General features: G+C 49.6%; 21 non-coding genes across 21 annotated transcripts; 7 read left to right on the top strand and 14 right to left on the bottom strand.

Moving 5' to 3' along the window:
• Positions 1-475: 475 nt before the first annotated feature.
• On the bottom strand, positions 476-547 carry Trnap-cgg (transfer RNA proline (anticodon CGG)). The gene has a single exon. It is a non-coding gene; the product is annotated as a tRNA-Pro (tRNA).
• A 235-nt stretch (positions 548-782) lies between these two features.
• Positions 783-855, top strand: Trnav-uac (transfer RNA valine (anticodon UAC)). Its single transcript has one exon. It is a non-coding gene; the product is annotated as a tRNA-Val (tRNA).
• Positions 856-1,458: 603 nt separating this feature from the next.
• Trnap-ugg (transfer RNA proline (anticodon UGG)) lies at positions 1,459-1,530 on the bottom strand. Its single transcript has one exon. It is a non-coding gene; the product is annotated as a tRNA-Pro (tRNA).
• A 1,632-nt stretch (positions 1,531-3,162) lies between these two features.
• Positions 3,163-3,234, bottom strand: Trnap-cgg (transfer RNA proline (anticodon CGG)). Its single transcript has one exon. It is a non-coding gene; the product is annotated as a tRNA-Pro (tRNA).
• Positions 3,235-3,469: 235 nt separating this feature from the next.
• Trnav-uac (transfer RNA valine (anticodon UAC)) lies at positions 3,470-3,542 on the top strand. The gene has a single exon. It is a non-coding gene; the product is annotated as a tRNA-Val (tRNA).
• Positions 3,543-4,145: 603 nt separating this feature from the next.
• Positions 4,146-4,217, bottom strand: Trnap-ugg (transfer RNA proline (anticodon UGG)). The gene has a single exon. It is a non-coding gene; the product is annotated as a tRNA-Pro (tRNA).
• Positions 4,218-5,849: 1,632 nt separating this feature from the next.
• On the bottom strand, positions 5,850-5,921 carry Trnap-cgg (transfer RNA proline (anticodon CGG)). The gene has a single exon. It is a non-coding gene; the product is annotated as a tRNA-Pro (tRNA).
• A 235-nt stretch (positions 5,922-6,156) lies between these two features.
• Positions 6,157-6,229, top strand: Trnav-uac (transfer RNA valine (anticodon UAC)). Its single transcript has one exon. It is a non-coding gene; the product is annotated as a tRNA-Val (tRNA).
• A 603-nt stretch (positions 6,230-6,832) lies between these two features.
• Trnap-ugg (transfer RNA proline (anticodon UGG)) lies at positions 6,833-6,904 on the bottom strand. Its single transcript has one exon. It is a non-coding gene; the product is annotated as a tRNA-Pro (tRNA).
• A 1,632-nt stretch (positions 6,905-8,536) lies between these two features.
• On the bottom strand, positions 8,537-8,608 carry Trnap-cgg (transfer RNA proline (anticodon CGG)). Its single transcript has one exon. It is a non-coding gene; the product is annotated as a tRNA-Pro (tRNA).
• Positions 8,609-8,843: 235 nt separating this feature from the next.
• On the top strand, positions 8,844-8,916 carry Trnav-uac (transfer RNA valine (anticodon UAC)). Its single transcript has one exon. It is a non-coding gene; the product is annotated as a tRNA-Val (tRNA).
• Positions 8,917-9,519: 603 nt separating this feature from the next.
• Trnap-ugg (transfer RNA proline (anticodon UGG)) lies at positions 9,520-9,591 on the bottom strand. Its single transcript has one exon. It is a non-coding gene; the product is annotated as a tRNA-Pro (tRNA).
• Positions 9,592-11,223: 1,632 nt separating this feature from the next.
• On the bottom strand, positions 11,224-11,295 carry Trnap-cgg (transfer RNA proline (anticodon CGG)). The gene has a single exon. It is a non-coding gene; the product is annotated as a tRNA-Pro (tRNA).
• A 235-nt stretch (positions 11,296-11,530) lies between these two features.
• Trnav-uac (transfer RNA valine (anticodon UAC)) lies at positions 11,531-11,603 on the top strand. Its single transcript has one exon. It is a non-coding gene; the product is annotated as a tRNA-Val (tRNA).
• Positions 11,604-12,206: 603 nt separating this feature from the next.
• Trnap-ugg (transfer RNA proline (anticodon UGG)) lies at positions 12,207-12,278 on the bottom strand. The gene has a single exon. It is a non-coding gene; the product is annotated as a tRNA-Pro (tRNA).
• Positions 12,279-13,910: 1,632 nt separating this feature from the next.
• Positions 13,911-13,982, bottom strand: Trnap-cgg (transfer RNA proline (anticodon CGG)). The gene has a single exon. It is a non-coding gene; the product is annotated as a tRNA-Pro (tRNA).
• Positions 13,983-14,217: 235 nt separating this feature from the next.
• On the top strand, positions 14,218-14,290 carry Trnav-uac (transfer RNA valine (anticodon UAC)). The gene has a single exon. It is a non-coding gene; the product is annotated as a tRNA-Val (tRNA).
• Positions 14,291-14,893: 603 nt separating this feature from the next.
• Trnap-ugg (transfer RNA proline (anticodon UGG)) lies at positions 14,894-14,965 on the bottom strand. Its single transcript has one exon. It is a non-coding gene; the product is annotated as a tRNA-Pro (tRNA).
• A 1,632-nt stretch (positions 14,966-16,597) lies between these two features.
• Positions 16,598-16,669, bottom strand: Trnap-cgg (transfer RNA proline (anticodon CGG)). The gene has a single exon. It is a non-coding gene; the product is annotated as a tRNA-Pro (tRNA).
• Positions 16,670-16,904: 235 nt separating this feature from the next.
• Positions 16,905-16,977, top strand: Trnav-uac (transfer RNA valine (anticodon UAC)). Its single transcript has one exon. It is a non-coding gene; the product is annotated as a tRNA-Val (tRNA).
• Positions 16,978-17,580: 603 nt separating this feature from the next.
• On the bottom strand, positions 17,581-17,652 carry Trnap-ugg (transfer RNA proline (anticodon UGG)). Its single transcript has one exon. It is a non-coding gene; the product is annotated as a tRNA-Pro (tRNA).
• Between the last annotated feature and the right edge of the window lie 905 nt (positions 17,653-18,557).

Raw genomic sequence — 18,557 nt, forward strand, 5'->3', positions numbered from 1 at the left:
CGGGCGCCGGCTTCTTGCGCTGCGGCGCGCCGGTGCCGGCGGCGGATTGGCTGGGCTGCTGGTGCCTCCATGTAGAGCTGCCGCCGAGCCCAGGCACCGTGCCGCTAACGAAGCGATTGCCTTTGGTGACATCTTTTGCAATAACGACTGCGCGAATCGACGGTATCTCGTAAGGAAAGAAAGAGCAGCAGCTGCCGCCGAGCCCAGGCGCCGTGCCTAACACGCAGAAGGTCCCTGGTTCGATTGCGGGCGGAAACCCGTTTCCGTCGCACTCAGCAAGACACTTGCTACGATCTCTGCAGTGACCACTTAAATCAACTTCAAACGTTCCACCAGCAGGGTGCACATGGCTCAAATGAAACATGAAACTGTTTCAGAACTGGTTGTCGGATTTTAGCGCTGACTTGGAGGCCTGGAAATGCGCGAAACAGCCGCCGCCATGCGATTTGTTACCACACCGTTGTACAAAACGCAAGGGCTCGTCCGGGATTTGAACCCGGGACCTCCTGCACCCGAAGCAGGAATCATACCCCTAGACCAACGAGCCTGTCCGTTCCGAAAACGCACTGCATGTGAATGACGCCACCTTTGATGGTCTCACCCTGTAGGGCTGCAGCTCGCCCAGCGTTCTCCCTGTCTGTCGCGGTTGGATTGTTTTCATCGACGTCTTTTACTATAGGAACTTCACGAATCGGAGGGAGCTCGTAGCCGATGCCCTTTCTAACACAGAAGAAAAACTGTTGCTATTACGAGTCTCCGGGTGGTACACGAAAAGAACCGTCGTTTCCGTGGTGTAGCGGTTATCACGTCTGCTTTACACGCAGAAGGTCCCCGGTTCGATCCCGGGCGGGAACACAACAATTTTAATCTATATTTCGGATTTCATTCCGAGATGACCTCACGTCCGCGTATGCAGAGACAAGCAATGTCGTATGCTAGACGGATAGGGCGTCATTTTACTGTCAAATACTGTTGCTCTCTTATTGCACCGGTATTTGGTAACTGGGAACGCCCCTAGCTCCATTATGGCTGGCAAAATTTATAATCCGGTTCTTCAGGGCTACTTCAAGTGCGCTTGCTACTGGCTTTCCTGAGCTCACCCTACTCGCCTTGTCACAGCTCTGTCAAAGTGTGATGCTAACTAATAATGAGAAACTCTTAGCCACTCTCAATCTTACATGCCACCACACCTTTGTTGTTGCCGTCGTTAGTAAGATGAGGGTAGACTGTCGCACAGTTAAGCTGAATCTCCACTCACGGTGCACATATTCCGCAAAGACAACCTTGCTTTCCGTTGCATGCAAAATTACCGTCTGCGTTTCTACCGAATTCCACCTACGTACTTTACTGGTGCCGCATTCTTGTTATATCCACGTGCTATAACAGGCGTCTACTCTTCATTGAGGAGCTGCAACCGGGGCTGAGTTCCACCTACTCTTCAGCACGGTCAAAATGGCAGGGCTCGTCCGGGATTTGAACCCGGGACCTCCTGCACCCAAAGCAGGAATCATACCCCTAGACCAACGAGCCACCTGCCTGGAGCAGTCAAGTTAATCCCAAGTAGTGGACCTCACAGGGAACACACACTTTCACGTGAATTCGCAAGATAAACGCTTTCTGCAGGCAGCACTCACCAATGATGAGAAGAATATTAAAGGCAACGAATAAAAAGGGAAATAACTTCATCGAACACTGCTTATGAACAGCCGGCAGTGCTTCAGTTTCGGTATGTGGTTTCTCAGGGTTAAGAGAAGGCGAATGCACTAAACAAAAGAACATCGGGAAACCAAGCACCAACTCATAACGAAAAGATTGCACAATATACTGCAAGTAAAATTTCCACAAGACGGATACTGAAGACGCCGCAGACAAAAGAATTATTCTATGCAGTAACGATTATCTAGGAAGCATAAATTGCATGTGCTGCTCCACCACACAAATTCTTTTGATACTGTTTTACTTATTCTAAATTTTCATTGCCTGATCGTCTCTAGAATACTGTGTGGTATCCTGGTTTCCAACAGCGATAGTAGTAAGTAAATCGACTACAAAGTCTTTCAAAGTAGGCCAGACACAACAAAAAAACAATCGGAGTTGCGCGTAGCTCATGTCATTCTGCTTTCAAAGGTGAATCTGCGGCTGGGAGTAGTGGCGTACTCCTGTAATCCAAGCTACTGGGAGGCCGTTGTGTGGGAGAGATCTGGAAACAACTACAGATTCGGCCGTTCCATGAGCTCAGGAATGGCCGCGATGCCTTCATTGAGCTCTGCAGATCGACATATGACAGCGTGGAAATTTCGGCAAGCGGTGGCTAAGGGTTAAGAGAAGCCAAACGCACTAAACACTAGAAAGTCGGGAAACCGAAGCTCATAACGAAAAGATTGCGGAATGCAGTGCGGAAGCAAAACTTCGAGAAGACCAACTCTGAAGCCATCGGCGCGCTAGTAATTATTCCTCGCAAGAAGCGATCATGTAGGAAGAGCGAGCCGAGGGTGTCGCTCGACCACACAATAAATTTTTGCTTAATCCAAATTTGCAATACCGGTTCGACACTAGAATATGCGCATTGGTTCTTCCAAAAGCGATAGTAAAAAGCACGTCGACCGCAGTGTCATTTAGGGTAGTGAGTCAGACATGGGGAGGATATAAGGCGGGTGGAATATGCAACGACGGGGGGCATTGCAGGGCGGGCGCCGGCTTCTTGCGCTGCGGCGCGCCGGTGCCGGCGGCGGATTGGCTGGGCTGCTGGTGCCTCCATGTAGAGCTGCCGCCGAGCCCAGGCACCGTGCCGCTAACGAAGCGATTGCCTTTGGTGACATCTTTTGCAATAACGACTGCGCGAATCGACGGTATCTCGTAAGGAAAGAAAGAGCAGCAGCTGCCGCCGAGCCCAGGCGCCGTGCCTAACACGCAGAAGGTCCCTGGTTCGATTGCGGGCGGAAACCCGTTTCCGTCGCACTCAGCAAGACACTTGCTACGATCTCTGCAGTGACCACTTAAATCAACTTCAAACGTTCCACCAGCAGGGTGCACATGGCTCAAATGAAACATGAAACTGTTTCAGAACTGGTTGTCGGATTTTAGCGCTGACTTGGAGGCCTGGAAATGCGCGAAACAGCCGCCGCCATGCGATTTGTTACCACACCGTTGTACAAAACGCAAGGGCTCGTCCGGGATTTGAACGCGGGACCTCCTGCACCCGAAGCAGGAATCATACCCCTAGACCAACGAGCCTGTCCGTTCCGAAAACGCACTGCATGTGAATGACGCCACCTTTGATGGTCTCACCCTGTAGGGCTGCAGCTCGCCCAGCGTTCTCCCTGTCTGTCGCGGTTGGATTGTTTTCATCGACGTCTTTTACTATAGGAACTTCACGAATCGGAGGGAGCTCGTAGCCGATGCCCTTTCTAACACAGAAGAAAAACTGTTGCTATTACGAGTCTCCGGGTGGTACACGAAAAGAACCGTCGTTTCCGTGGTGTAGCGGTTATCACGTCTGCTTTACACGCAGAAGGTCCCCGGTTCGATCCCGGGCGGGAACACAACAATTTTAATCTATATTTCGGATTTCATTCCGAGATGACCTCACGTCCGCGTATGCAGAGACAAGCAATGTCGTATGCTAGACGGATAGGGCGTCATTTTACTGTCAAATACTGTTGCTCTCTTATTGCACCGGTATTTGGTAACTGGGAACGCCCCTAGCTCCATTATGGCTGGCAAAATTTATAATCCGGTTCTTCAGGGCTACTTCAAGTGCGCTTGCTACTGGCTTTCCTGAGCTCACCCTACTCGCCTTGTCACAGCTCTGTCAAAGTGTGATGCTAACTAATAATGAGAAACTCTTAGCCACTCTCAATCTTACATGCCACCACACCTTTGTTGTTGCCGTCGTTAGTAAGATGAGGGTAGACTGTCGCACAGTTAAGCTGAATCTCCACTCACGGTGCACATATTCCGCAAAGACAACCTTGCTTTCCGTTGCATGCAAAATTACCGTCTGCGTTTCTACCGAATTCCACCTACGTACTTTACTGGTGCCGCATTCTTGTTATATCCACGTGCTATAACAGGCGTCTACTCTTCATTGAGGAGCTGCAACCGGGGCTGAGTTCCACCTACTCTTCAGCACGGTCAAAATGGCAGGGCTCGTCCGGGATTTGAACCCGGGACCTCCTGCACCCAAAGCAGGAATCATACCCCTAGACCAACGAGCCACCTGCCTGGAGCAGTCAAGTTAATCCCAAGTAGTGGACCTCACAGGGAACACACACTTTCACGTGAATTCGCAAGATAAACGCTTTCTGCAGGCAGCACTCACCAATGATGAGAAGAATATTAAAGGCAACGAATAAAAAGGGAAATAACTTCATCGAACACTGCTTATGAACAGCCGGCAGTGCTTCAGTTTCGGTATGTGGTTTCTCAGGGTTAAGAGAAGGCGAATGCACTAAACAAAAGAACATCGGGAAACCAAGCACCAACTCATAACGAAAAGATTGCACAATATACTGCAAGTAAAATTTCCACAAGACGGATACTGAAGACGCCGCAGACAAAAGAATTATTCTATGCAGTAACGATTATCTAGGAAGCATAAATTGCATGTGCTGCTCCACCACACAAATTCTTTTGATACTGTTTTACTTATTCTAAATTTTCATTGCCTGATCGTCTCTAGAATACTGTGTGGTATCCTGGTTTCCAACAGCGATAGTAGTAAGTAAATCGACTACAAAGTCTTTCAAAGTAGGCCAGACACAACAAAAAAACAATCGGAGTTGCGCGTAGCTCATGTCATTCTGCTTTCAAAGGTGAATCTGCGGCTGGGAGTAGTGGCGTACTCCTGTAATCCAAGCTACTGGGAGGCCGTTGTGTGGGAGAGATCTGGAAACAACTACAGATTCGGCCGTTCCATGAGCTCAGGAATGGCCGCGATGCCTTCATTGAGCTCTGCAGATCGACATATGACAGCGTGGAAATTTCGGCAAGCGGTGGCTAAGGGTTAAGAGAAGCCAAACGCACTAAACACTAGAAAGTCGGGAAACCGAAGCTCATAACGAAAAGATTGCGGAATGCAGTGCGGAAGCAAAACTTCGAGAAGACCAACTCTGAAGCCATCGGCGCGCTAGTAATTATTCCTCGCAAGAAGCGATCATGTAGGAAGAGCGAGCCGAGGGTGTCGCTCGACCACACAATAAATTTTTGCTTAATCCAAATTTGCAATACCGGTTCGACACTAGAATATGCGCATTGGTTCTTCCAAAAGCGATAGTAAAAAGCACGTCGACCGCAGTGTCATTTAGGGTAGTGAGTCAGACATGGGGAGGATATAAGGCGGGTGGAATATGCAACGACGGGGGGCATTGCAGGGCGGGCGCCGGCTTCTTGCGCTGCGGCGCGCCGGTGCCGGCGGCGGATTGGCTGGGCTGCTGGTGCCTCCATGTAGAGCTGCCGCCGAGCCCAGGCACCGTGCCGCTAACGAAGCGATTGCCTTTGGTGACATCTTTTGCAATAACGACTGCGCGAATCGACGGTATCTCGTAAGGAAAGAAAGAGCAGCAGCTGCCGCCGAGCCCAGGCGCCGTGCCTAACACGCAGAAGGTCCCTGGTTCGATTGCGGGCGGAAACCCGTTTCCGTCGCACTCAGCAAGACACTTGCTACGATCTCTGCAGTGACCACTTAAATCAACTTCAAACGTTCCACCAGCAGGGTGCACATGGCTCAAATGAAACATGAAACTGTTTCAGAACTGGTTGTCGGATTTTAGCGCTGACTTGGAGGCCTGGAAATGCGCGAAACAGCCGCCGCCATGCGATTTGTTACCACACCGTTGTACAAAACGCAAGGGCTCGTCCGGGATTTGAACCCGGGACCTCCTGCACCCGAAGCAGGAATCATACCCCTAGACCAACGAGCCTGTCCGTTCCGAAAACGCACTGCATGTGAATGACGCCACCTTTGATGGTCTCACCCTGTAGGGCTGCAGCTCGCCCAGCGTTCTCCCTGTCTGTCGCGGTTGGATTGTTTTCATCGACGTCTTTTACTATAGGAACTTCACGAATCGGAGGGAGCTCGTAGCCGATGCCCTTTCTAACACAGAAGAAAAACTGTTGCTATTACGAGTCTCCGGGTGGTACACGAAAAGAACCGTCGTTTCCGTGGTGTAGCGGTTATCACGTCTGCTTTACACGCAGAAGGTCCCCGGTTCGATCCCGGGCGGGAACACAACAATTTTAATCTATATTTCGGATTTCATTCCGAGATGACCTCACGTCCGCGTATGCAGAGACAAGCAATGTCGTATGCTAGACGGATAGGGCGTCATTTTACTGTCAAATACTGTTGCTCTCTTATTGCACCGGTATTTGGTAACTGGGAACGCCCCTAGCTCCATTATGGCTGGCAAAATTTATAATCCGGTTCTTCAGGGCTACTTCAAGTGCGCTTGCTACTGGCTTTCCTGAGCTCACCCTACTCGCCTTGTCACAGCTCTGTCAAAGTGTGATGCTAACTAATAATGAGAAACTCTTAGCCACTCTCAATCTTACATGCCACCACACCTTTGTTGTTGCCGTCGTTAGTAAGATGAGGGTAGACTGTCGCACAGTTAAGCTGAATCTCCACTCACGGTGCACATATTCCGCAAAGACAACCTTGCTTTCCGTTGCATGCAAAATTACCGTCTGCGTTTCTACCGAATTCCACCTACGTACTTTACTGGTGCCGCATTCTTGTTATATCCACGTGCTATAACAGGCGTCTACTCTTCATTGAGGAGCTGCAACCGGGGCTGAGTTCCACCTACTCTTCAGCACGGTCAAAATGGCAGGGCTCGTCCGGGATTTGAACCCGGGACCTCCTGCACCCAAAGCAGGAATCATACCCCTAGACCAACGAGCCACCTGCCTGGAGCAGTCAAGTTAATCCCAAGTAGTGGACCTCACAGGGAACACACACTTTCACGTGAATTCGCAAGATAAACGCTTTCTGCAGGCAGCACTCACCAATGATGAGAAGAATATTAAAGGCAACGAATAAAAAGGGAAATAACTTCATCGAACACTGCTTATGAACAGCCGGCAGTGCTTCAGTTTCGGTATGTGGTTTCTCAGGGTTAAGAGAAGGCGAATGCACTAAACAAAAGAACATCGGGAAACCAAGCACCAACTCATAACGAAAAGATTGCACAATATACTGCAAGTAAAATTTCCACAAGACGGATACTGAAGACGCCGCAGACAAAAGAATTATTCTATGCAGTAACGATTATCTAGGAAGCATAAATTGCATGTGCTGCTCCACCACACAAATTCTTTTGATACTGTTTTACTTATTCTAAATTTTCATTGCCTGATCGTCTCTAGAATACTGTGTGGTATCCTGGTTTCCAACAGCGATAGTAGTAAGTAAATCGACTACAAAGTCTTTCAAAGTAGGCCAGACACAACAAAAAAACAATCGGAGTTGCGCGTAGCTCATGTCATTCTGCTTTCAAAGGTGAATCTGCGGCTGGGAGTAGTGGCGTACTCCTGTAATCCAAGCTACTGGGAGGCCGTTGTGTGGGAGAGATCTGGAAACAACTACAGATTCGGCCGTTCCATGAGCTCAGGAATGGCCGCGATGCCTTCATTGAGCTCTGCAGATCGACATATGACAGCGTGGAAATTTCGGCAAGCGGTGGCTAAGGGTTAAGAGAAGCCAAACGCACTAAACACTAGAAAGTCGGGAAACCGAAGCTCATAACGAAAAGATTGCGGAATGCAGTGCGGAAGCAAAACTTCGAGAAGACCAACTCTGAAGCCATCGGCGCGCTAGTAATTATTCCTCGCAAGAAGCGATCATGTAGGAAGAGCGAGCCGAGGGTGTCGCTCGACCACACAATAAATTTTTGCTTAATCCAAATTTGCAATACCGGTTCGACACTAGAATATGCGCATTGGTTCTTCCAAAAGCGATAGTAAAAAGCACGTCGACCGCAGTGTCATTTAGGGTAGTGAGTCAGACATGGGGAGGATATAAGGCGGGTGGAATATGCAACGACGGGGGGCATTGCAGGGCGGGCGCCGGCTTCTTGCGCTGCGGCGCGCCGGTGCCGGCGGCGGATTGGCTGGGCTGCTGGTGCCTCCATGCAGAGCTGCCGCCGAGCCCAGGCACCGTGCCGCTAACGAAGCGATTGCCTTTGGTGACATCTTTTGCAATAACGACTGCGCGAATCGACGGTATCTCGTAAGGAAAGAAAGAGCAGCAGCTGCCGCCGAGCCCAGGCGCCGTGCCTAACACGCAGAAGGTCCCTGGTTCGATTGCGGGCGGAAACCCGTTTCCGTCGCACTCAGCAAGACACTTGCTACGATCTCTGCAGTGACCACTTAAATCAACTTCAAACGTTCCACCAGCAGGGTGCACATGGCTCAAATGAAACATGAAACTGTTTCAGAACTGGTTGTCGGATTTTAGCGCTGACTTGGAGGCCTGGAAATGCGCGAAACAGCCGCCGCCATGCGATTTGTTACCACACCGTTGTACAAAACGCAAGGGCTCGTCCGGGATTTGAACCCGGGACCTCCTGCACCCGAAGCAGGAATCATACCCCTAGACCAACGAGCCTGTCCGTTCCGAAAACGCACTGCATGTGAATGACGCCACCTTTGATGGTCTCACCCTGTAGGGCTGCAGCTCGCCCAGCGTTCTCCCTGTCTGTCGCGGTTGGATTGTTTTCATCGACGTCTTTTACTATAGGAACTTCACGAATCGGAGGGAGCTCGTAGCCGATGCCCTTTCTAACACAGAAGAAAAACTGTTGCTATTACGAGTCTCCGGGTGGTACACGAAAAGAACCGTCGTTTCCGTGGTGTAGCGGTTATCACGTCTGCTTTACACGCAGAAGGTCCCCGGTTAGATCCCGGGCGGGAACACAACAATTTTAATCTATATTTCGGATTTCATTCCGAGATGACCTCACGTCCGCGTATGCAGAGACAAGCAATGTCGTATGCTAGACGGATAGGGCGTCATTTTACTGTCAAATACTGTTGCTCTCTTATTGCACCGGTATTTGGTAACTGGGAACGCCCCTAGCTCCATTATGGCTGGCAAAATTTATAATCCGGTTCTTCAGGGCTACTTCAAGTGCGCTTGCTACTGGCTTTCCTGAGCTCACCCTACTCGCCTTGTCACAGCTCTGTCAAAGTGTGATGCTAACTAATAATGAGAAACTCTTAGCCACTCTCAATCTTACATGCCACCACACCTTTGTTGTTGCCGTCGTTAGTAAGATGAGGGTAGACTGTCGCACAGTTAAGCTGAATCTCCACTCACGGTGCACATATTCCGCAAAGACAACCTTGCTTTCCGTTGCATGCAAAATTACCGTCTGCGTTTCTACCGAATTCCACCTACGTACTTTACTGGTGCCGCATTCTTGTTATATCCACGTGCTATAACAGGCGTCTACTCTTCATTGAGGAGCTGCAACCGGGGCTGAGTTCCACCTACTCTTCAGCACGGTCAAAATGGCAGGGCTCGTCCGGGATTTGAACCCGGGACCTCCTGCACCCAAAGCAGGAATCATACCCCTAGACCAACGAGCCACCTGCCTGGAGCAGTCAAGTTAATCCCAAGTAGTGGACCTCACAGGGAACACACACTTTCACGTGAATTCGCAAGATAAACGCTTTCTGCAGGCAGCACTCACCAATGATGAGAAGAATATTAAAGGCAACGAATAAAAAGGGAAATAACTTCATCGAACACTGCTTATGAACAGCCGGCAGTGCTTCAGTTTCGGTATGTGGTTTCTCAGGGTTAAGAGAAGGCGAATGCACTAAACAAAAGAACATCGGGAAACCAAGCACCAACTCATAACGAAAAGATTGCACAATATACTGCAAGTAAAATTTCCACAAGACGGATACTGAAGACGCCGCAGACAAAAGAATTATTCTATGCAGTAACGATTATCTAGGAAGCATAAATTGCATGTGCTGCTCCACCACACAAATTCTTTTGATACTGTTTTACTTATTCTAAATTTTCATTGCCTGATCGTCTCTAGAATACTGTGTGGTATCCTGGTTTCCAACAGCGATAGTAGTAAGTAAATCGACTACAAAGTCTTTCAAAGTAGGCCAGACACAACAAAAAAACAATCGGAGTTGCGCGTAGCTCATGTCATTCTCCTTTCAAAGGTGAATCTGCGGCTGGGAGTAGTGGCGTACTCCTGTAATCCAAGCTACTGGGAGGCCGTTGTGTGGGAGAGATCTGGAAACAACTACAGATTCGGCCGTTCCATGAGCTCAGGAATGGCCGCGATGCCTTCATTGAGCTCTGCAGATCGACATATGACAGCGTGGAAATTTCGGCAAGCGGTGGCTAAGGGTTAAGAGAAGCCAAACGCACTAAACACTAGAAAGTCGGGAAACCGAAGCTCATAACGAAAAGATTGCGGAATGCAGTGCGGAAGCAAAACTTCGAGAAGACCAACTCTGAAGCCATCGGCGCGCTAGTAATTATTCCTCGCAAGAAGCGATCATGTAGGAAGAGCGAGCCGAGGGTGTCGCTCGACCACACAATAAATTTTTGCTTAATCCAAATTTGCAATACCGGTTCGACACTAGAATATGCGCATTGGTTCTTCCAAAAGCGATAGTAAAAAGCACGTCGACCGCAGTGTCATTTAGGGTAGTGAGTCAGACATGGGGAGGATATAAGGCGGGTGGAATATGCAACGACGGGGGGCATTGCAGGGCGGGCGCCGGCTTCTTGCGCTGCGGCGCGCCGGTGCCGGCGGCGGATTGGCTGGGCTGCTGGTGCCTCCATGCAGAGCTGCCGCCGAGCCCAGGCACCGTGCCGCTAACGAAGCGATTGCCTTTGGTGACATCTTTTGCAATAACGACTGCGCGAATCGACGGTATCTCGTAAGGAAAGAAAGAGCAGCAGCTGCCGCCGAGCCCAGGCGCCGTGCCTAACACGCAGAAGGTCCCTGGTTCGATTGCGGGCGGAAACCCGTTTCCGTCGCACTCAGCAAGACACTTGCTACGATCTCTGCAGTGACCACTTAAATCAACTTCAAACGTTCCACCAGCAGGGTGCACATGGCTCAAATGAAACATGAAACTGTTTCAGAACTGGTTGTCGGATTTTAGCGCTGACTTGGAGGCCTGGAAATGCGCGAAACAGCCGCCGCCATGCGATTTGTTACCACACCGTTGTACAAAACGCAAGGGCTCGTCCGGGATTTGAACCCGGGACCTCCTGCACCCGAAGCAGGAATCATACCCCTAGACCAACGAGCCTGTCCGTTCCGAAAACGCACTGCATGTGAATGACGCCACCTTTGATGGTCTCACCCTGTAGGGCTGCAGCTCGCCCAGCGTTCTCCCTGTCTGTCGCGGTTGGATTGTTTTCATCGACGTCTTTTACTATAGGAACTTCACGAATCGGAGGGAGCTCGTAGCCGATGCCCTTTCTAACACAGAAGAAAAACTGTTGCTATTACGAGTCTCCGGGTGGTACACGAAAAGAACCGTCGTTTCCGTGGTGTAGCGGTTATCACGTCTGCTTTACACGCAGAAGGTCCCCGGTTCGATCCCGGGCGGGAACACAACAATTTTAATCTATATTTCGGATTTCATTCCGAGATGACCTCACGTCCGCGTATGCAGAGACAAGCAATGTCGTATGCTAGACGGATAGGGCGTCATTTTACTGTCAAATACTGTTGCTCTCTTATTGCACCGGTATTTGGTAACTGGGAACGCCCCTAGCTCCATTATGGCTGGCAAAATTTATAATCCGGTTCTTCAGGGCTACTTCAAGTGCGCTTGCTACTGGCTTTCCTGAGCTCACCCTACTCGCCTTGTCACAGCTCTGTCAAAGTGTGATGCTAACTAATAATGAGAAACTCTTAGCCACTCTCAATCTTACATGCCACCACACCTTTGTTGTTGCCGTCGTTAGTAAGATGAGGGTAGACTGTCGCACAGTTAAGCTGAATCTCCACTCACGGTGCACATATTCCGCAAAGACAACCTTGCTTTCCGTTGCATGCAAAATTACCGTCTGCGTTTCTACCGAATTCCACCTACGTACTTTACTGGTGCCGCATTCTTGTTATATCCACGTGCTATAACAGGCGTCTACTCTTCATTGAGGAGCTGCAACCGGGGCTGAGTTCCACCTACTCTTCAGCACGGTCAAAATGGCAGGGCTCGTCCGGGATTTGAACACGGGACCTCCTGCACCCAAAGCAGGAATCATACCCCTAGACCAACGAGCCACCTGCCTGGAGCAGTCAAGTTAATCCCAAGTAGTGGACCTCACAGGGAACACACACTTTCACGTGAATTCGCAAGATAAACGCTTTCTGCAGGCAGCACTCACCAATGATGAGAAGAATATTAAAGGCAACGAATAAAAAGGGAAATAACTTCATCGAACACTGCTTATGAACAGCCGGCAGTGCTTCAGTTTCGGTATGTGGTTTCTCAGGGTTAAGAGAAGGCGAATGCACTAAACAAAAGAACATCGGGAAACCAAGCACCAACTCATAACGAAAAGATTGCACAATATACTGCAAGTAAAATTTCCACAAGACGGATACTGAAGACGCCGCAGACAAAAGAATTATTCTATGCAGTAACGATTATCTAGGAAGCATAAATTGCATGTGCTGCTCCACCACACAAATTCTTTTGATACTGTTTTACTTATTCTAAATTTTCATTGCCTGATCGTCTCTAGAATACTGTGTGGTATCCTGGTTTCCAACAGCGATAGTAGTAAGTAAATCGACTACAAAGTCTTTCAAAGTAGGCCAGACACAACAAAAAAACAATCGGAGTTGCGCGTAGCTCATGTCATTCTCCTTTCAAAGGTGAATCTGCGGCTGGGAGTAGTGGCGTACTCCTGTAATCCAAGCTACTGGGAGGCCGTTGTGTGGGAGAGATCTGGAAACAACTACAGATTCGGCCGTTCCATGAGCTCAGGAATGGCCGCGATGCCTTCATTGAGCTCTGCAGATCGACATATGACAGCGTGGAAATTTCGGCAAGCGGTGGCTAAGGGTTAAGAGAAGCCAAACGCACTAAACACTAGAAAGTCGGGAAACCGAAGCTCATAACGAAAAGATTGCGGAATGCAGTGCGGAAGCAAAACTTCGAGAAGACCAACTCTGAAGCCATCGGCGCGCTAGTAATTATTCCTCGCAAGAAGCGATCATGTAGGAAGAGCGAGCCGAGGGTGTCGCTCGACCACACAATAAATTTTTGCTTAATCCAAATTTGCAATACCGGTTCGACACTAGAATATGCGCATTGGTTCTTCCAAAAGCGATAGTAAAAAGCACGTCGACCGCAGTGTCATTTAGGGTAGTGAGTCAGCCATGGGGAGGATATAAGGCGGGTGGAATATGCAACGACGGGGGGCATTGCAGGGCGGGCGCCGGCTTCTTGCGCTGCGGCGCGCCGGTGCCGGCGGCGGATTGGCTGGGCTGCTGGTGCCTCCATGTAGAGCTGCCGCCGAGCCCAGGCACCGTGCCGCTAACGAAGCGATTGCCTTTGGTGACATCTTTTGCAATAACGACTGCGCGAATCGACGGTATCTCGTAAGGAAAGAAAGAGCAGCAGCTGCCGCCGAGCCCAGGCGCCGTGCCTAACACGCAGAAGGTCCCTGGTTCGATTGCGGGCGGAAACCCGTTTCCGTCGCACTCAGCAAGACACTTGCTACGATCTCTGCAGTGACCACTTAAATCAACTTCAAACGTTCCACCAGCAGGGTGCACATGGCTCAAATGAAACATGAAACTGTTTCAGAACTGGTTGTCGGATTTTAGCGCTGACTTGGAGGCCTGGAAATGCGCGAAACAGCCGCCGCCATGCGATTTGTTACCACACCGTTGTACAAAACGCAAGGGCTCGTCCGGGATTTGAACGCGGGACCTCCTGCACCCGAAGCAGGAATCATACCCCTAGACCAACGAGCCTGTCCGTTCCGAAAGCGCACTGCATGTGAATGACGCCACCTTTGATGGTCTCACCCTGTAGGGCTGCAGCTCGCCCAGCGTTCTCCCTGTCTGTCGCGGTTGGATTGTTTTCATCGACGTCTTTTACTATAGGAACTTCACGAATCGGAGGGAGCTCGTAGCCGATGCCCTTTCTAACACAGAAGAAAAACTGTTGCTATTACGAGTCTCCGGGTGGTACACGAAAAGAACCGTCGTTTCCGTGGTGTAGCGGTTATCACGTCTGCTTTACACGCAGAAGGTCCCCGGTTCGATCCCGGGCGGGAACACAACAATTTTAATCTATATTTCGGATTTCATTCCGAGATGACCTCACGTCCGCGTATGCAGAGACAAGCAATGTCGTATGCTAGACGGATAGGGCGTCATTTTACTGTCAAATACTGTTGCTCTCTTATTGCACCGGTATTTGGTAACTGGGAACGCCCCTAGCTCCATTATGGCTGGCAAAATTTATAATCCGGTTCTTCAGGGCTACTTCAAGTGCGCTTGCTACTGGCTTTCCTGAGCTCACCCTACTCGCCTTGTCACAGCTCTGTCAAAGTGTGATGCTAACTAATAATGAGAAACTCTTAGCCACTCTCAATCTTACATGCCACCACACCTTTGTTGTTGCCGTCGTTAGTAAGATGAGGGTAGACTGTCGCACAGTTAAGCTGAATCTCCACTCACGGTGCACATATTCCGCAAAGACAACCTTGCTTTCCGTTGCATGCAAAATTACCGTCTGCGTTTCTACCGAATTCCACCTACGTACTTTACTGGTGCCGCATTCTTGTTATATCCACGTGCTATAACAGGCGTCTACTCTTCATTGAGGAGCTGCAACCGGGGCTGAGTTCCACCTACTCTTCAGCACGGTCAAAATGGCAGGGCTCGTCCGGGATTTGAACCCGGGACCTCCTGCACCCAAAGCAGGAATCATACCCCTAGACCAACGAGCCACCTGCCTGGAGCAGTCAAGTTAATCCCAAGTAGTGGACCTCACAGGGAACACACACTTTCACGTGAATTCGCAAGATAAACGCTTTCTGCAGGCAGCACTCACCAATGATGAGAAGAATATTAAAGGCAACGAATAAAAAGGGAAATAACTTCATCGAACACTGCTTATGAACAGCCGGCAGTGCTTCAGTTTCGGTATGTGGTTTCTCAGGGTTAAGAGAAGGCGAATGCACTAAACAAAAGAACATCGGGAAACCAAGCACCAACTCATAACGAAAAGATTGCACAATATACTGCAAGTAAAATTTCCACAAGACGGATACTGAAGACGCCGCAGACAAAAGAATTATTCTATGCAGTAACGATTATCTAGGAAGCATAAATTGCATGTGCTGCTCCACCACACAAATTCTTTTGATACTGTTTTACTTATTCTAAATTTTCATTGCCTGATCGTCTCTAGAATACTGTGTGGTATCCTGGTTTCCAACAGCGATAGTAGTAAGTAAATCGACTACAAAGTCTTTCAAAGTAGGCCAGACACAACAAAAAAACAATCGGAGTTGCGCGTAGCTCATGTCATTCTCCTTTCAAAGGTGAATCTGCGGCTGGGAGTAGTGGCGTACTCCTGTAATCCAAGCTACTGGGAGGCCGTTGTGTGGGAGAGATCTGGAAACAACTACAGATTCGGCCGTTCCATGAGCTCAGGAATGGCCGCGATGCCTTCATTGAGCTCTGCAGATCGACATATGACAGCGTGGAAATTTCGGCAAGCGGTGGCTAAGGGTTAAGAGAAGCCAAACGCACTAAACACTAGAAAGTCGGGAAACCGAAGCTCATAACGAAAAGATTGCGGAATGCAGTGCGGAAGCAAAACTTCGAGAAGACCAACTCTGAAGCCATCGGCGCGCTAGTAATTATTCCTCGCAAGAAGCGATCATGTAGGAAGAGCGAGCCGAGGGTGTCGCTCGACCACACAATAAATTTTTGCTTAATCCAAATTTGCAATACCGGTTCGACACTAGAATATGCGCATTGGTTCTTCCAAAAGCGATAGTAAAAAGCACGTCGACCGCAGTGTCATTTAGGGTAGTGAGTGAGCCATGGGGAGGATATAAGGCGGGTGGAATATGCAACGACGGGGGGCATTGCAGGGCGGGCGCCGGCTTCTTGCGCTGCGGCGCGCCGGTGCCGGCGGCGGATTGGCTGGGCTGCTGGTGCCTCCATGTAGAGCTGCCGCCGAGCCCAGGCACCGTGCCGCTAACGAAGCGATTGCCTTTGGTGACATCTTTTGCAATAACGACTGCGCGAATCGACGGTATCTCGTAAGGAAAGAAAGAGCAGCAGCTGCCGCCGAGCCCAGGCGCCGTGCCTAACACGCAGAAGGTCCCTGGTTCGATTGCGGGCGGAAACCCGTTTCCGTCGCACTCAGCAAGACACTTGCTACGATCTCTGCAGTGACCACTTAAATCAACTTCAAACGTTCCACCAGCAGGGTGCACATGGCTCAAATGAAACATGAAACTGTTTCAGAACTGGTTGTCGGATTTTAGCGCTGACTTGGAGGCCTGGAAATGCGCGAAACAGCCGCCGCCATGCGATTTGTTACCACACCGTTGTACAAAACGCAAGGGCTCGTCCGGGATTTGAACCCGGGACCTCCTGCACCCGAAGCAGGAATCATACCCCTAGACCAACGAGCCTGTCCGTTCCGAAAACGCACTGCATGTGAATGACGCCACCTTTGATGGTCTCACCCTGTAGGGCTGCAGCTCGCCCAGCGTTCTCCCTGTCTGTCGCGGTTGGATTGTTTTCATCGACGTCTTTTACTATAGGAACTTCACGAATCGGAGGGAGCTCGTAGCCGATGCCCTTTCTAACACAGAAGAAAAACTGTTGCTATTACGAGTCTCCGGGTGGTACACGAAAAGAACCGTCGTTTCCGTGGTGTAGCGGTTATCACGTCTGCTTTACACGCAGAAGGTCCCCGGTTCGATCCCGGGCGGGAACACAACAATTTTAATCTATATTTCGGATTTCATTCCGAGATGACCTCACGTCCGCGTATGCAGAGACAAGCAATGTCGTATGCTAGACGGATAGGGCGTCATTTTACTGTCAAATACTGTTGCTCTCTTATTGCACCGGTATTTGGTAACTGGGAACGCCCCTAGCTCCATTATGGCTGGCAAAATTTATAATCCGGTTCTTCAGGGCTACTTCAAGTGCGCTTGCTACTGGCTTTCCTGAGCTCACCCTACTCGCCTTGTCACAGCTCTGTCAAAGTGTGATGCTAACTAATAATGAGAAACTCTTAGCCACTCTCAATCTTACATGCCACCACACCTTTGTTGTTGCCGTCGTTAGTAAGATGAGGGTAGACTGTCGCACAGTTAAGCTGAATCTCCACTCACGGTGCACATATTCCGCAAAGACAACCTTGCTTTCCGTTGCATGCAAAATTACCGTCTGCGTTTCTACCGAATTCCACCTACGTACTTTACTGGTGCCGCATTCTTGTTATATCCACGTGCTATAACAGGCGTCTACTCTTCATTGAGGAGCTGCAACCGGGGCTGAGTTCCACCTACTCTTCAGCACGGTCAAAATGGCAGGGCTCGTCCGGGATTTGAACCCGGGACCTCCTGCACCCAAAGCAGGAATCATACCCCTAGACCAACGAGCCACCTGCCTGGAGCAGTCAAGTTAATCCCAAGTAGTGGACCTCACAGGGAACACACACTTTCACGTGAATTCGCAAGATAAACGCTTTCTGCAGGCAGCACTCACCAATGATGAGAAGAATATTAAAGGCAACGAATAAAAAGGGAAATAACTTCATCGAACACTGCTTATGAACAGCCGGCAGTGCTTCAGTTTCGGTATGTGGTTTCTCAGGGTTAAGAGAAGGCGAATGCACTAAACAAAAGAACATCGGGAAACCAAGCACCAACTCATAACGAAAAGATTGCACAATATACTGCAAGTAAAATTTCCACAAGACGGATACTGAAGACGCCGCAGACAAAAGAATTATTCTATGCAGTAACGATTATCTAGGAAGCATAAATTGCATGTGCTGCTCCACCACACAAATTCTTTTGATACTGTTTTACTTATTCTAAATTTTCATTGCCTGATCGTCTCTAGAATACTGTGTGGTATCCTGGTTTCCAACAGCGATAGTAGTAAGTAAATCGACTACAAAGTCTTTCAAAGTAGGCCAGACACAACAAAAAAACAATCGGAGTTGCGCGTAGCTCATGTCATTCTGCTTTCAAAGGTGAATCTGCGGCTGGGAGTAGTGGCGTACTCCTGTAATCCAAGCTACTGGGAGGCCGTTGTGTGGGAGAGATCTGGAAACAACTACAGATTCGGCCGTTCCATGAGCTCAGGAATGGCCGCGATGCCTTCATTGAGCTCTGCAGATCGACATATGACAGCGTGGAAATTTCGGCAAGCGGTGGCTAAGGGTTAAGAGAAGCCAAACGCACTAAACACTAGAAAGTCGGGAAACCGAAGCTCATAACGAAAAGATTGCGGAATGCAGTGCGGAAGCAAAACTTCGAGAAGACCAACTCTGAAGCCATC

Source organism: Schistocerca cancellata, unplaced genomic scaffold (assembly GCF_023864275.1).
Source record: "Schistocerca cancellata isolate TAMUIC-IGC-003103 unplaced genomic scaffold, iqSchCanc2.1 HiC_scaffold_659, whole genome shotgun sequence".
Taxonomy (NCBI): domain Eukaryota; kingdom Metazoa; phylum Arthropoda; class Insecta; order Orthoptera; family Acrididae; genus Schistocerca; species Schistocerca cancellata.